Here is a 12,971-nt window from a genome sequence, read left to right as displayed (position 1 = left end):
GGGAAACTGCGTTGCCTAGAACAGAGTTTAGTTATAAATTAAGGAGATGTAGAGCCAGAATGCGCTTCCCAGGTGGTGCTAGCAGTAAAGAACCTGTCTGCCCATGCAGGGAATGAAGGAGATGTGGGTTTGATACCTGGGTTGGGAAGATCCCCCGGAGGACGACATGACAACCTACTTCAGCATGCTTGCCTGGAGGCTCCTACAGTAAGAGGAGCCTGGCGGGCTACAGCCCATGGGGTCACAACAGTCAGGCAGGCAGGACTGAAGCAACGTGGCACACAAGCATGCACACAGAGGCAGAGTATGAAGGATCTTGATTCTGGGCAGAAAGTTAACATCTCATTGTGGGTTCTTAGGCAGACAAGCAGCAGCAAGGCAGTCACAGCCTTCTGAGAGAAGAACAGGTAAGACAGAGGGTTAAATTTAGAGGCGGTTTGTAAGTGGGCAGTGACAGCAATGCTTAAAACCATGTAACGTCCACTTGTTAACTCCCTGACTCCAGAATCCACAAAACCGGGTCCTCCTTTGCACGTATTATAGGAAGCACTTGAAGACAAGAAGGACTTGGTGCTTACCAAGCTAGTGGAGGACGGAATTGCTTTTGCCTTTGCAAGAGCATTAGTGCCTGTGCAGACATAGGTTCCTTCACTTTCAAGGGAAAGGTTCTGCAACAAAAGGGATCCATTGAAAAGCAAGGAAATAGTGTCACTCAGAGAGTCTCCTATCATCAACCAAGTAACATTAGGATGAGGCACACCATCGGAATAAAACCAGATATGACCCGAACGCCCTCAAGCCGTAGCCTATCTTCCAGCCAACAGGGCCTTTGGCCAGCCGGCCAGCCAGTCAGCGGGCATGGCGGGTAGCAGCGTGCCAACTTTTGGAGCGCCACGGCCATAGCCCCTCTGCGGGAGGATGACCGGGGCCCCGACTCCCAACGCAGACCTGGGTTGCCTCCAAGAGGCCGGAGGGCCACTCCGCATTCGGATTGCAAGAAACAAGATGACCGTCCGGTATGCTTGGACCCCACATGATCTGCAACCCCCCAGCTCCACACCCTTCCCCCTCCATTCTGGGTATCCCGCCCCGGCCTCCCCCCCCCCTCCCCGCCCCCCCCCCCCCCCACCCCCCCCACCCCCGACCCCAGTCGGCCCGCCCACACCCTTGCCCCCTGACACTCTCACGCACACACTCTCACACACTCACGCTCTGGCCTTTGGGCGGGGGCTGGGTCTTGCCTTATTAGGAAGCCAAGCCGAAGGGGACCTTTGAGACCTCGGCTGCCAAGACGTCTTGGGGATCCCACGGGGCTCTGCCAGCCCCAGGGCACCGCGTGCAGCTGGGGCCCGGGGCCCAAGGCTGATGCCCCCTCCCTTGGGGAAGCTGCTTCTTCCGCCTGGCCTCTCTCTGAGGTGGGTCAGGGACTGTGCCATTGTGTCTGTCTCGGATCGGATGCCATCCTCTCTCCCGTGTCTGCCTCCCGTCTTCTGTCCGTCAGTCGCTGTGTCTCCCTCTGTGTGTGTGTGTGTGTGTGTGTGTGTGTGTGTGTGTGTGTGTGTGTGTGTCTGCGTGCGCGCGCGCTCCCGTCTGTCTGTCCGGCTGCATCTCCCTCTCCCTGTCTTCGAGTCTGTCTCTGAACCTCAGTCTCTCTCTGCCTCTGTGTCTCCTGACACCCGGCCTCCAGTCCCTTCCTCTGGCCCCGGCCTCTCACAGGTTGCTGGGGCCCTGGCTCTGGCTGACGAGCTTGCGCCAGCCGGCTTGTCTCACTTGGCGTGGGTGCGTGAGGCGAGTGTCTTGTGTGTCTGTCCGTGTGCCTGCCTGTCGGCCGTCTGCTCTCTCAGGACGGTCCTGTGCTTGGCGGGCGGCGTGGGGGCAAGTGGGGCCTGGATAGGGCGAAGGGGCGGGGCTGACGCGCTCCTGTCGGCCGCGCTGCTGGCTCCCCGTGGGTTTGGGCACCGGGCAGGTGCCGGGCAGGATGGGCGCTCAGGGCTCCAGCTGGGCTGCGCAGGAGGCCCAGAGGAGGCTCAGAGGCCCGCGGGCGGCGGGCAGCGGCGGGCCGGAAGCCAGAGACCTCCGGGGCCACCTGGCCCTGTGCAGCGAACGGGCTGGGGGTGGGGGCGCCGCCCAGCGGGGGCGGGCCTGCAGAGGCCCGGGGTGGGAGAGCGCCGAGACCTCCGCGCCCGTCCCGCCCCCGCACGCACGCACGGGGATGGTGAGCGGGGGCGGGGCGGCGTCGGCCGGCCGCCGGGCTGCCGGCCCTGGCCGGCCGGAGTCCGGTGGCGGGTCGTCCGGCTCAGGTACAGCGCGCGGCCCCTGGAGAGGTGCGGCCGGCTGGCCCGCCCGGCAGGCAGGTCACAGCGAAAGGGAGGCGCGGCGCGGCGCGGGGCTCTTAGGGCGCTTGGAGGCAGCCGCCTCCGTCTACGGCCATACCACCCTGAACGCGCCCGATCTCGTCTGATCTCGGAAGCTAAGCAGGGTCGGGCCTGGTTAGTACTTGGATGGGAGACCGCCTGGGAATACCGGGTGCTGTAGGCTTTTTGCCTCCCCTCTCCTTTAGCCCCCGCCCCCTCTCCCGCCCCACACCTCCCCCAGCCCCACCCCTGGCGTGGCCTGCACCGCAAGCCCCCGCCCCAACCCTGGCCCCTCGCACCCCACCGCGCTCACAGCCGTCGGTCGCCTGCCTTCCAGCCGGCGGCCCTCGCAGGCAGCAGCGGGCGTCCCATCTCTTGGATCCCCCCGGCCCCAGCCCCTCCGCGGGTGGGTGACCCGGGCCTGGGGGGCGGGCTCCGACGCCCGCCACAGACCTGGGCTGCCTCCGTGCGGCCCGAGAGCCCCTCCGCTTTCGGCTTCCAGAAAACCAGATGACCTTCCAGTCTCCGTCTGGGGCTCCCTAGGCAAGCCTCAGGTAATCCTGGGGGGGGGGGGGGGGGGCGGCTGCCCCACGCCCCAGCCCCACCCGCAACCCTAGTGCCATCCTCGCACGCGACTGCGCGTGCTCTCCCGCGGGCTCACACACACACACACACACACCCCCCACACACACACCCACACACCCACCCCGCCGCCGAGACAGGTCAGGAGCCAGAAACCACAGGTAAGGGAGATGGAGAAAGAGGGAGAGAGAAACAGCAAGAGAACCACACAGGCTTCCCAACCCACGGCCTCCACACCCGGCCCTCCATTCTGGGTATCCCCCTGGACCCCAGTCGGCCCGCCCACACCCTTGCCCCCTGACACACTCGCACACACACTCTCACACACTCACCCTCTGGCCTTTGGGCGGGGGCTGGGTCTTGCCTTAGGAAGCCAAGCCGAAGGGGACCTTTGAGACCTCGGCTGCCAAGACGTCTTGGGGACGCCACGGTGGGGGGGGGGGGGGGCTCTGCCAGCCCCAGGGCACCGCGTGCAGCTGGGGCCCGGGGCCCAAGGCTGACGCCCCGTCCCTTGGGGAAGCTGCTTCTTCAGCCTGGCCTCTCTCTGAGGTGGGTCAGGGACTGTGCCACTGTGTCTGTCTCGGATCGGATGCCATCCTCGCTCCCGTGTCTGCCTCCCGTCTTCTGTCCGTCAGTCGCTGTGTCTCCCTCTGTGTGTGTGTGCGTGTGTGTGGTGTTGGATCAGAGTGCGGGAAACTGCGTTGCCTAGAACAGAGTTTAGTTATAAATTAAGGAGATGTAGAGCCAGAATGCGCTTCCCAGGTGGTGCTAGCAGTAAAGAACCTGTCTGCCCATGCAGGGAATGAAGGAGATGTGGGTTTGATACCTGGGTTGGGAAGATCCCCTGGAGGACGACATGACAACCTACTTCAGCATGCTTGCCTGGAGGCTCCTACAGTAAGAGGAGCCTGGCGGGCTACAGCCCATGGGGTCACAACAGTCAGGCAGGCAGGACTGAAGCAACGTGGCACACAAGCATGCACACAGAGGCAGAGTATGAAGGATCTTGATTCTGGGCAGAAAGTTAACATCTCATTGTGGGTTCTTAGGCAGACAAGCAGCAGCAAGGCAGTCACAGCCTTCTGAGAGAAGAACAGGTAAGACAGAGGGTTAAATTTAGAGGCGGTTTGTAAGTGGGCAGTGACAGCAATGCTTAAAACCATGTAACGTCCACTTGTTAACTCCCTGACTCCAGAATCCACAAAACCGGGTCCTCCTTTGCACGTATTATAGGAAGCACTTGAAGACAAGAAGGACTTGGTGCTTACCAAGCTAGTGGAGGACGGAATTGCTTTTGCCTTTGCAAGAGCATTAGTGCCTGTGCAGACATAGGTTCCTTCACTTTCAAGGGAAAGGTTCTGCAACAAAAGGGATCCATTGAAAAGCAAGGAAATAGTGTCACTCAGAGAGTCTCCTATCATCAACCAAGTAACATTAGGATGAGGCACACCATCGGAATAAAACCAGATATGACCCGAACGCCCTCAAGCCGTAGCCTATCTTCCAGCCAACAGGGCCTTTGGCCAGCCGGCCAGCCAGTCAGCGGGCATGGCGGGTAGCAGCGTGCCAACTTTTGGAGCGCCACGGCCATAGCCCCTCTGCGGGAGGATGACCGGGGCCCCGACTCCCAACGCAGACCTGGGTTGCCTCCAAGAGGCCGGAGGGCCACTCCGCATTCGGATTGCAAGAAACAAGATGACCGTCCGGTATGCTTGGACCCCACATGATCTGCAACCCCCCAGCTCCACACCCTTCCCCCTCCATTCTGGGTATCCCGCCCCGGCCCCCCCCCCCCCTCCCCCCCCCCCCCCCCCCCCACCCCCCCACCCCCGACCCCAGTCGGCCCGCCCACACCCTTGCCCCCTGACACTCTCACGCACACACTCTCACACACTCACGCTCTGGCCTTTGGGCGGGGGCTGGGTCTTGCCTTATTAGGAAGCCAAGCCGAAGGGGACCTTTGAGACCTCGGCTGCCAAGACGTCTTGGGGATCCCACGGGGCTCTGCCAGCCCCAGGGCACCGCGTGCAGCTGGGGCCCGGGGCCCAAGGCTGATGCCCCCTCCCTTGGGGAAGCTGCTTCTTCCGCCTGGCCTCTCTCTCAGGTGGGTCAGGGACTGTGCCATTGTGTCTGTCTCGGATCGGATGCCATCCTCTCTCCCGTGTCTGCCTCCCGTTTTCTGTCCGTCAGTCGCTGTGTCTCCCTCTGTGTGTGTGTGTGTGTGTGTGTGTGTGTGTGTGTGTGTGTGTGTGTCTGCGTGCGCGCGCGCTCCCGTCTGTCTGTCCGGCTGCATCTCCCTCTCCCTGTCTTCGAGTCTGTCTCTGAACCTCAGTCTCTCTCTGCCTCTGTGTCTCCTGACACCCGGCCTCCAGTCCCTTCCTCTGGCCCCGGCCTCTCACAGGTTGCTGGGGCCCTGGCTCTGGCTGACGAGCTTGCGCCAGCCGGCTTGTCTCACTTGGCGTGGGTGCGTGAGGCGAGTGTCTTGTGTGTCTGTCCGTGTGCCTGCCTGTCGGCCGTCTGCTCTCTCAGGACGGTCCTGTGCTTGGCGGGCGGCGTGGGGGCAAGTGGGGCCTGGATAGGGCGAAGGGGCGGGGCTGACGCGCTCCTGTCGGCCGCGCTGCTGGCTCCCCGTGGGTTTGGGCACCGGGCAGGTGCCGGGCAGGATGGGCGCTCAGGGCTCCAGCTGGGCTGCGCAGGAGGCCCAGAGGAGGCTCAGAGGCCCGCGGGCGGCGGGCAGCGGCGGGCCCGGAAGCCAGAGACCTCCGGGGCCACCTGGCCCTGTGCAGCGAACGGGCTGGGGGTGGGGGCGCCGCCCAGCGGGGGCGGGCCTGCAGAGGCCCGGGGTGGGAGAGCGCCGAGACCTCCGCGCCCGTCCCGCCCCCGCACGCACGCACGGGGATGGTGAGCGGGGGCGGGGCGGCGTCGGCCGGCCGCCGGGCTGCCGGCCCTGGCCGGCCGGAGTCCGGTGGCGGGTCGTCCGGCTCAGGTACAGCGCGCGGCCCCTGGAGAGGTGCGGCCGGCTGGCCCGCCCGGCAGGCAGGTCACAGCGAAAGGGAGGCGCGGCGCGGCGCGGGGCTCTTAGGGCGCTTGGAGGCAGCCGCCTCCGTCTACGGCCATACCACCCTGAACGCGCCCGATCTCGTCTGATCTCGGAAGCTAAGCAGGGTCGGGCCTGGTTAGTACTTGGATGGGAGACCGCCTGGGAATACCGGGTGCTGTAGGCTTTTTGCCTCCCCTCTCCTTTAGCCCCCGCCCCCCTCTCCCGCCCCACACCTCCCCCAGCCCCACCCCTGGCGTGGCCTGCACCGCAAGCCCCCGCCCCAACCCTGGCCCCCTCGCACCCCACCGCGCTCACAGCCGTCGGTCGCCTGCCTTCCAGCCGGCGGCCCTCGCAGGCAGCAGCGGGCGTCCCATCTCTTGGATCCCCCCGGCCCCAGCCCCTCCGCGGGTGGGTGACCCGGGCCTGGGGGGCGGGCTCCGACGCCCGCCACAGACCTGGGCTGCCTCCGTGCGGCCCGAGAGCCCCTCCGCTTTCGGCTTCCAGAAAACCAGATGACCTTCCAGTCTCCGTCTGGGGCTCCCTAGGCAAGCCTCAGGTAATCCTGGGGGGGTGGGGGGGGGCGGCTGCCCCACGCCCCAGCCCCACCCGCAACCCTAGTGCCATCCTCGCACGCGACTGCGCGTGCTCTCCCGCGGGCTCACACACACACACACACACACCCCCCACACACACACCCACACACCCACCCCGCCGCCGAGACAGGTCAGGAGCCAGAAACCACAGGTAAGGGAGATGGAGAAAGAGGGAGAGAGAAACAGCAAGAGAACCACACAGGCTTCCCAACCCACGGCCTCCACACCCTCGGCCCTCCATTCTGGGTATCCCCCTGGACCCCAGTCGGCCCGCCCACACCCTTGCCCCCTGACACACTCGCACACACACTCTCACACACTCACCCTCTGGCCTTTGGGCGGGGGCTGGGTCTTGCCTTAGGAAGCCAAGCCGAAGGGGACCTTTGAGACCTCGGCTGCCAAGACGTCTTGGGGACGCCACGGTGGGGGGGGGGGGGGGGGCTCTGCCAGCCCCAGGGCACCGCGTGCAGCTGGGGCCCGGGGCCCAAGGCTGACGCCCCCTCCCTTGGGGAAGCTGCTTCTTCAGCCTGGCCTCTCTCTGAGGTGGGTCAGGGACTGTGCCACTGTGTCTGTCTCGGATCGGATGCCATCCTCGCTCCCGTGTCTGCCTCCCGTCTTCTGTCCGTCAGTCGCTGTGTCTCCCTCTGTGTGTGTGTGCGTGTGTGTGGTGTTGGATCAGAGTGCGGGAAACTGCGTTGCCTAGAACAGAGTTTAGTTATAAATTAAGGAGATGTAGAGCCAGAATGCGCTTCCCAGGTGGTGCTAGCAGTAAAGAACCTGTCTGCCCATGCAGGGAATGAAGGAGATGTGGGTTTGATACCTGGGTTGGGAAGATCCCCTGGAGGACGACATGACAACCTACTTCAGCATGCTTGCCTGGAGGCTCCTACAGTAAGAGGAGCCTGGCGGGCTACAGCCCATGGGGTCACAACAGTCAGGCAGGCAGGACTGAAGCAACGTGGCACACAAGCATGCACACAGAGGCAGAGTATGAAGGATCTTGATTCTGGGCAGAAAGTTAACATCTCATTGTGGGTTCTTAGGCAGACAAGCAGCAGCAAGGCAGTCACAGCCTTCTGAGAGAAGAACAGGTAAGACAGAGGGTTAAATTTAGAGGCGGTTTGTAAGTGGGCAGTGACAGCAATGCTTAAAACCATGTAACGTCCACTTGTTAACTCCCTGACTCCAGAATCCACAAAACCGGGTCCTCCTTTGCACGTATTATAGGAAGCACTTGAAGACAAGAAGGACTTGGTGCTTACCAAGCTAGTGGAGGACGGAATTGCTTTTGCCTTTGCAAGAGCATTAGTGCCTGTGCAGACATAGGTTCCTTCACTTTCAAGGGAAAGGTTCTGCAACAAAAGGGATCCATTGAAAAGCAAGGAAATAGTGTCACTCAGAGAGTCTCCTATCATCAACCAAGTAACATTAGGATGAGGCACACCATCGGAATAAAACCAGATATGACCCGAACGCCCTCAAGCCGTAGCCTATCTTCCAGCCAACAGGGCCTTTGGCCAGCCGGCCAGCCAGTCAGCGGGCATGGCGGGTAGCAGCGTGCCAACTTTTGGAGCGCCACGGCCATAGCCCCTCTGCGGGAGGATGACCGGGGCCCCGACTCCCAACGCAGACCTGGGTTGCCTCCAAGAGGCCGGACCGCATTCGGATTGCAAGAAACAAGATGACCGTCCGGTATGCTTGGACCCCACATGATCTGCAACCCCCCAGCTCCACACCCTTCCCCCTCCATTCTGGGTATCCCGCCCCGGCCTCCCCCCCCCTCCCCGCCCCCCCACCCCCCCACCCCCCCACCCCCGACCCCAGTCGGCCCGCCCACACCCTTGCCCCCTGACACTCTCACGCACACACTCTCACACACTCACGCTCTGGCCTTTGGGCGGGGGCTGGGTCTTGCCTTATTAGGAAGCCAAGCCGAAGGGGACCTTTGAGACCTCGGCTGCCAAGACGTCTTGGGGATCCCACGGGGCTCTGCCAGCCCCAGGGCACCGCGTGCAGCTGGGGCCCGGGGCCCAAGGCTGATGCCCCCTCCCTTGGGGAAGCTGCTTCTTCCGCCTGGCCTCTCTCTCAGGTGGGTCAGGGACTGTGCCATTGTGTCTGTCTCGGATCGGATGCCATCCTCTCTCCCGTGTCTGCCTCCCGTCTTCTGTCCGTCAGTCGCTGTGTCTCCCTCTGTGTGTGTGTGTGTGTGTGTGTGTGTGTGTGTGTGTGTGTGTCTGCGTGCGCGCGCGCTCCCGTCTGTCTGTCCGGCTGCATCTCCCTCTCCCTGTCTTCGAGTCTGTCTCTGAACCTCAGTCTCTCTCTGCCTCTGTGTCTCCTGACACCCGGCCTCCAGTCCCTTCCTCTGGCCCCGGCCTCTCACAGGTTGCTGGGGCCCTGGCTCTGGCTGACGAGCTTGCGCCAGCCGGCTTGTCTCACTTGGCGTGGGTGCGTGAGGCGAGTGTCTTGTGTGTCTGTCCGTGTGCCTGCCTGTCGGCCGTCTGCTCTCTCAGGACGGTCCTGTGCTTGGCGGGCGGCGTGGGGGCAAGTGGGGCCTGGATAGGGCGAAGGGGCGGGGCTGACGCGCTCCTGTCGGCCGCGCTGCTGGCTCCCCGTGGGTTTGGGCACCGGGCAGGTGCCGGGCAGGATGGGCGCTCAGGGCTCCAGCTGGGCTGCGCAGGAGGCCCAGAGGAGGCTCAGAGGCCCGCGGGCGGCGGGCAGCGGCGGGCCCGGAAGCCAGAGACCTCCGGGGCCACCTGGCCCTGTGCAGCGAACGGGCTGGGGGTGGGGGCGCCGCCCAGCGGGGGCGGGCCTGCAGAGGCCCGGGGTGGGAGAGCGCCGAGACCTCCGCGCCCGTCCCGCCCCCGCACGCACGCACGGGGATGGTGAGCGGGGGCGGGGCGGCGTCGGCCGGCCGCCGGGCTGCCGGCCCTGGCCGGCCGGAGTCCGGTGGCGGGTCGTCCGGCTCAGGTACAGCGCGCGGCCCCTGGAGAGGTGCGGCCGGCTGGCCCGCCCGGCAGGCAGGTCACAGCGAAAGGGAGGCGCGGCGCGGCGCGGGGCTCTTAGGGCGCTTGGAGGCAGCCGCCTCCGTCTACGGCCATACCACCCTGAACGCGCCCGATCTCGTCTGATCTCGGAAGCTAAGCAGGGTCGGGCCTGGTTAGTACTTGGATGGGAGACCGCCTGGGAATACCGGGTGCTGTAGGCTTTTTGCCTCCCCTCTCCTTTAGCCCCCGCCCCCTCTCCCGCCCCACACCTCCCCCAGCCCCACCCCTGGCGTGGCCTGCACCGCAAGCCCCCGCCCCAACCCTGGCCCCTCGCACCCCACCGCGCTCACAGCCGTCGGTCGCCTGCCTTCCAGCCGGCGGCCCTCGCAGGCAGCAGCGGGCGTCCCATCTCTTGGATCCCCCCGGCCCCAGCCCCTCCGCGGGTGGGTGACCCGGGCCTGGGGGGCGGGCTCCGACGCCCGCCACAGACCTGGGCTGCCTCCGTGCGGCCCGAGAGCCCCTCCGCTTTCGGCTTCCAGAAAACCAGATGACCTTCCAGTCTCCGTCTGGGGCTCCCTAGGCAAGCCTCAGGTAATCCTGGGGGGGGGGGGGGGGGCGGCTGCCCCACGCCCCAGCCCCACCCGCAACCCTAGTGCCATCCTCGCACGCGACTGCGCGTGCTCTCCCGCGGGCTCACACACACACACACACACACCCCCCACACACACACCCACACACCCACCCCGCCGCCGAGACAGGTCAGGAGCCAGAAACCACAGGTAAGGGAGATGGAGAAAGAGGGAGAGAGAAACAGCAAGAGAACCACACAGGCTTCCCAACCCACGGCCTCCACACCCTCGGCCCTCCATTCTGGGTATCCCCCTGGACCCCAGTCGGCCCGCCCACACCCTTGCCCCCTGACACACTCGCACACACACTCTCACACACTCACCCTCTGGCCTTTGGGCGGGGGCTGGGTCTTGCCTTAGGAAGCCAAGCCGAAGGGGACCTTTGAGACCTCGGCTGCCAAGACGTCTTGGGGACGCCACGGTGGGGGGGGGGGGGCTCTGCCAGCCCCAGGGCACCGCGTGCAGCTGGGGCCCGGGGCCCAAGGCTGACGCCCCCTCCCTTGGGGAAGCTGCTTCTTCAGCCTGGCCTCTCTCTGAGGTGGGTCAGGGACTGTGCCACTGTGTCTGTCTCGGATCGGATGCCATCCTCGCTCCCGTGTCTGCCTCCCGTCTTCTGTCCGTCAGTCGCTGTGTCTCCCTCTGTGTGTGTGTGCGTGTGTGTGGTGTTGGATCAGAGTGCGGGAAACTGCGTTGCCTAGAACAGAGTTTAGTTATAAATTAAGGAGATGTAGAGCCAGAATGCGCTTCCCAGGTGGTGCTAGCAGTAAAGAACCTGTCTGCCCATGCAGGGAATGAAGGAGATGTGGGTTTGATACCTGGGTTGGGAAGATCCCCTGGAGGACGACATGACAACCTACTTCAGCATGCTTGCCTGGAGGCTCCTACAGTAAGAGGAGCCTGGCGGGCTACAGCCCATGGGGTCACAACAGTCAGGCAGGCAGGACTGAAGCAACGTGGCACACAAGCATGCACACAGAGGGATCTTGATTCTGGGCAGAAAGTTAACACCTCATTGTGGGTTCTTAGGCAGACAAGCAGCAGCAAGGCAGTCACAGCCTTCTGAGAGAAGAACAGGTAAGACAGAGGGTTAAATTTAGAGGCGGTTTGTAAGTGGGCAGTGACAGCAATGCTTAAAACCATGTAACGTCCACTTGTTAACTCCCTGACTCCAGAATCCACAAAACCGGGTCCTCCTTTGCACGTATTATAGGAAGCACTTGAAGACAAGAAGGACTTGGTGCTTACCAAGCTAGTGGAGGACGGAATTGCTTTTGCCTTTGCAAGAGCATTAGTGCCTGTGCAGACATAGGTTCCTTCACTTTCAAGGGAAAGGTTCTGCAACAAAAGGGATCCATTGAAAAGCAAGGAAATAGTGTCACTCAGAGAGTCTCCTATCATCAACCAAGTAACATTAGGATGAGGCACACCATCGGAATAAAACCAGATATGACCCGAACGCCCTCAAGCCGTAGCCTATCTTCCAGCCAACAGGGCCTTTGGCCAGCCGGCCAGCCAGTCAGCGGGCATGGCGGGTAGCAGCGTGCCAACTTTTGGAGCGCCACGGCCATAGCCCCTCTGCGGGAGGATGACCGGGGCCCCGACTCCCAACGCAGACCTGGGTTGCCTCCAAGAGGCCGGAGGGCCACTCCGCATTCGGATTGCAAGAAACAAGATGACCGTCCGGTATGCTTGGACCCCACATGATCTGCAACCCCCCAGCTCCACACCCTTCCCCCTCCATTCTGGGTATCCCGCCCCGGCCTCCCCCCCCCCTCCCCGCCCCCCCACCCCCCCACCCCCCCACCCCCGACCCCAGTCGGCCCGCCCACACCCTTGCCCCCTGACACTCTCACGCACACACTCTCACACACTCACGCTCTGGCCTTTGGGCGGGGGCTGGGTCTTGCCTTATTAGGAAGCCAAGCCGAAGGGGACCTTTGAGACCTCGGCTGCCAAGACGTCTTGGGGATCCCACGGGGCTCTGCCAGCCCCAGGGCACCGCGTGCAGCTGGGGCCCGGGGCCCAAGGCTGATGCCCCCTCCCTTGGGGAAGCTGCTTCTTCCGCCTGGCCTCTCTCTCAGGTGGGTCAGGGACTGTGCCATTGTGTCTGTCTCGGATCGGATGCCATCCTCTCTCCCGTGTCTGCCTCCCGTTTTCTGTCCGTCAGTCGCTGTGTCTCCCTCTGTGTGTGTGTGTGTGTGTGTGTGTGTGTGTGTGTCTGCGTGCGCGCGCGCTCCCGTCTGTCTGTCCGGCTGCATCTCCCTCTCCCTGTCTTCGAGTCTGTCTCTGAACCTCAGTCTCTCTCTGCCTCTGTGTCTCCTGACACCCGGCCTCCAGTCCCTTCCTCTGGCCCCGGCCTCTCACAGGTTGCTGGGGCCCTGGCTCTGGCTGACGAGCTTGCGCCAGCCGGCTTGTCTCACTTGGCGTGGGTGCGTGAGGCGAGTGTCTTGTGTGTCTGTCCGTGTGCCTGCCTGTCGGCCGTCTGCTCTCTCAGGACGGTCCTGTGCTTGGCGGGCGGCGTGGGGGCAAGTGGGGCCTGGATAGGGCGAAGGGGCGGGGCTGACGCGCTCCTGTCGGCCGCGCTGCTGGCTCCCCGTGGGTTTGGGCACCGGGCAGGTGCCGGGCAGGATGGGCGCTCAGGGCTCCAGCTGGGCTGCGCAGGAGGCCCAGAGGAGGCTCAGAGGCCCGCGGGCGGCGGGCAGCGGCGGGCCCGGAAGCCAGAGACCTCCGGGGCCACCTGGCCCTGTGCAGCGAACGGGCTGGGGGTGGGGGCGCCGCCCAGCGGGGGC

The 12,971-nt window shown here is 64.2% G+C and overlaps 3 non-coding genes across 3 annotated transcripts; all 3 read left to right on the top strand.

The window, feature by feature from the left end:
* Positions 1-2,419: 2,419 nt before the first annotated feature.
* LOC122709633 lies at positions 2,420-2,538 on the top strand. Its single transcript, XR_006345622.1, has one exon. It is a non-coding gene; the product is annotated as a 5S ribosomal RNA (ribosomal RNA).
* A 3,503-nt stretch (positions 2,539-6,041) lies between these two features.
* On the top strand, positions 6,042-6,160 carry LOC122709632. Its single transcript, XR_006345621.1, has one exon. It is a non-coding gene; the product is annotated as a 5S ribosomal RNA (ribosomal RNA).
* Positions 6,161-9,655: 3,495 nt separating this feature from the next.
* LOC122709631 lies at positions 9,656-9,774 on the top strand. The gene has a single exon (XR_006345620.1). It is a non-coding gene; the product is annotated as a 5S ribosomal RNA (ribosomal RNA).
* Positions 9,775-12,971: the final 3,197 nt, after the last annotated feature.

Source organism: Cervus elaphus, chromosome 15, assembly GCF_910594005.1.
Source record: "Cervus elaphus chromosome 15, mCerEla1.1, whole genome shotgun sequence".
Taxonomy (NCBI): domain Eukaryota; kingdom Metazoa; phylum Chordata; class Mammalia; order Artiodactyla; family Cervidae; genus Cervus; species Cervus elaphus.
This window is presented reverse-complemented; position numbering and strand designations above follow the sequence as displayed.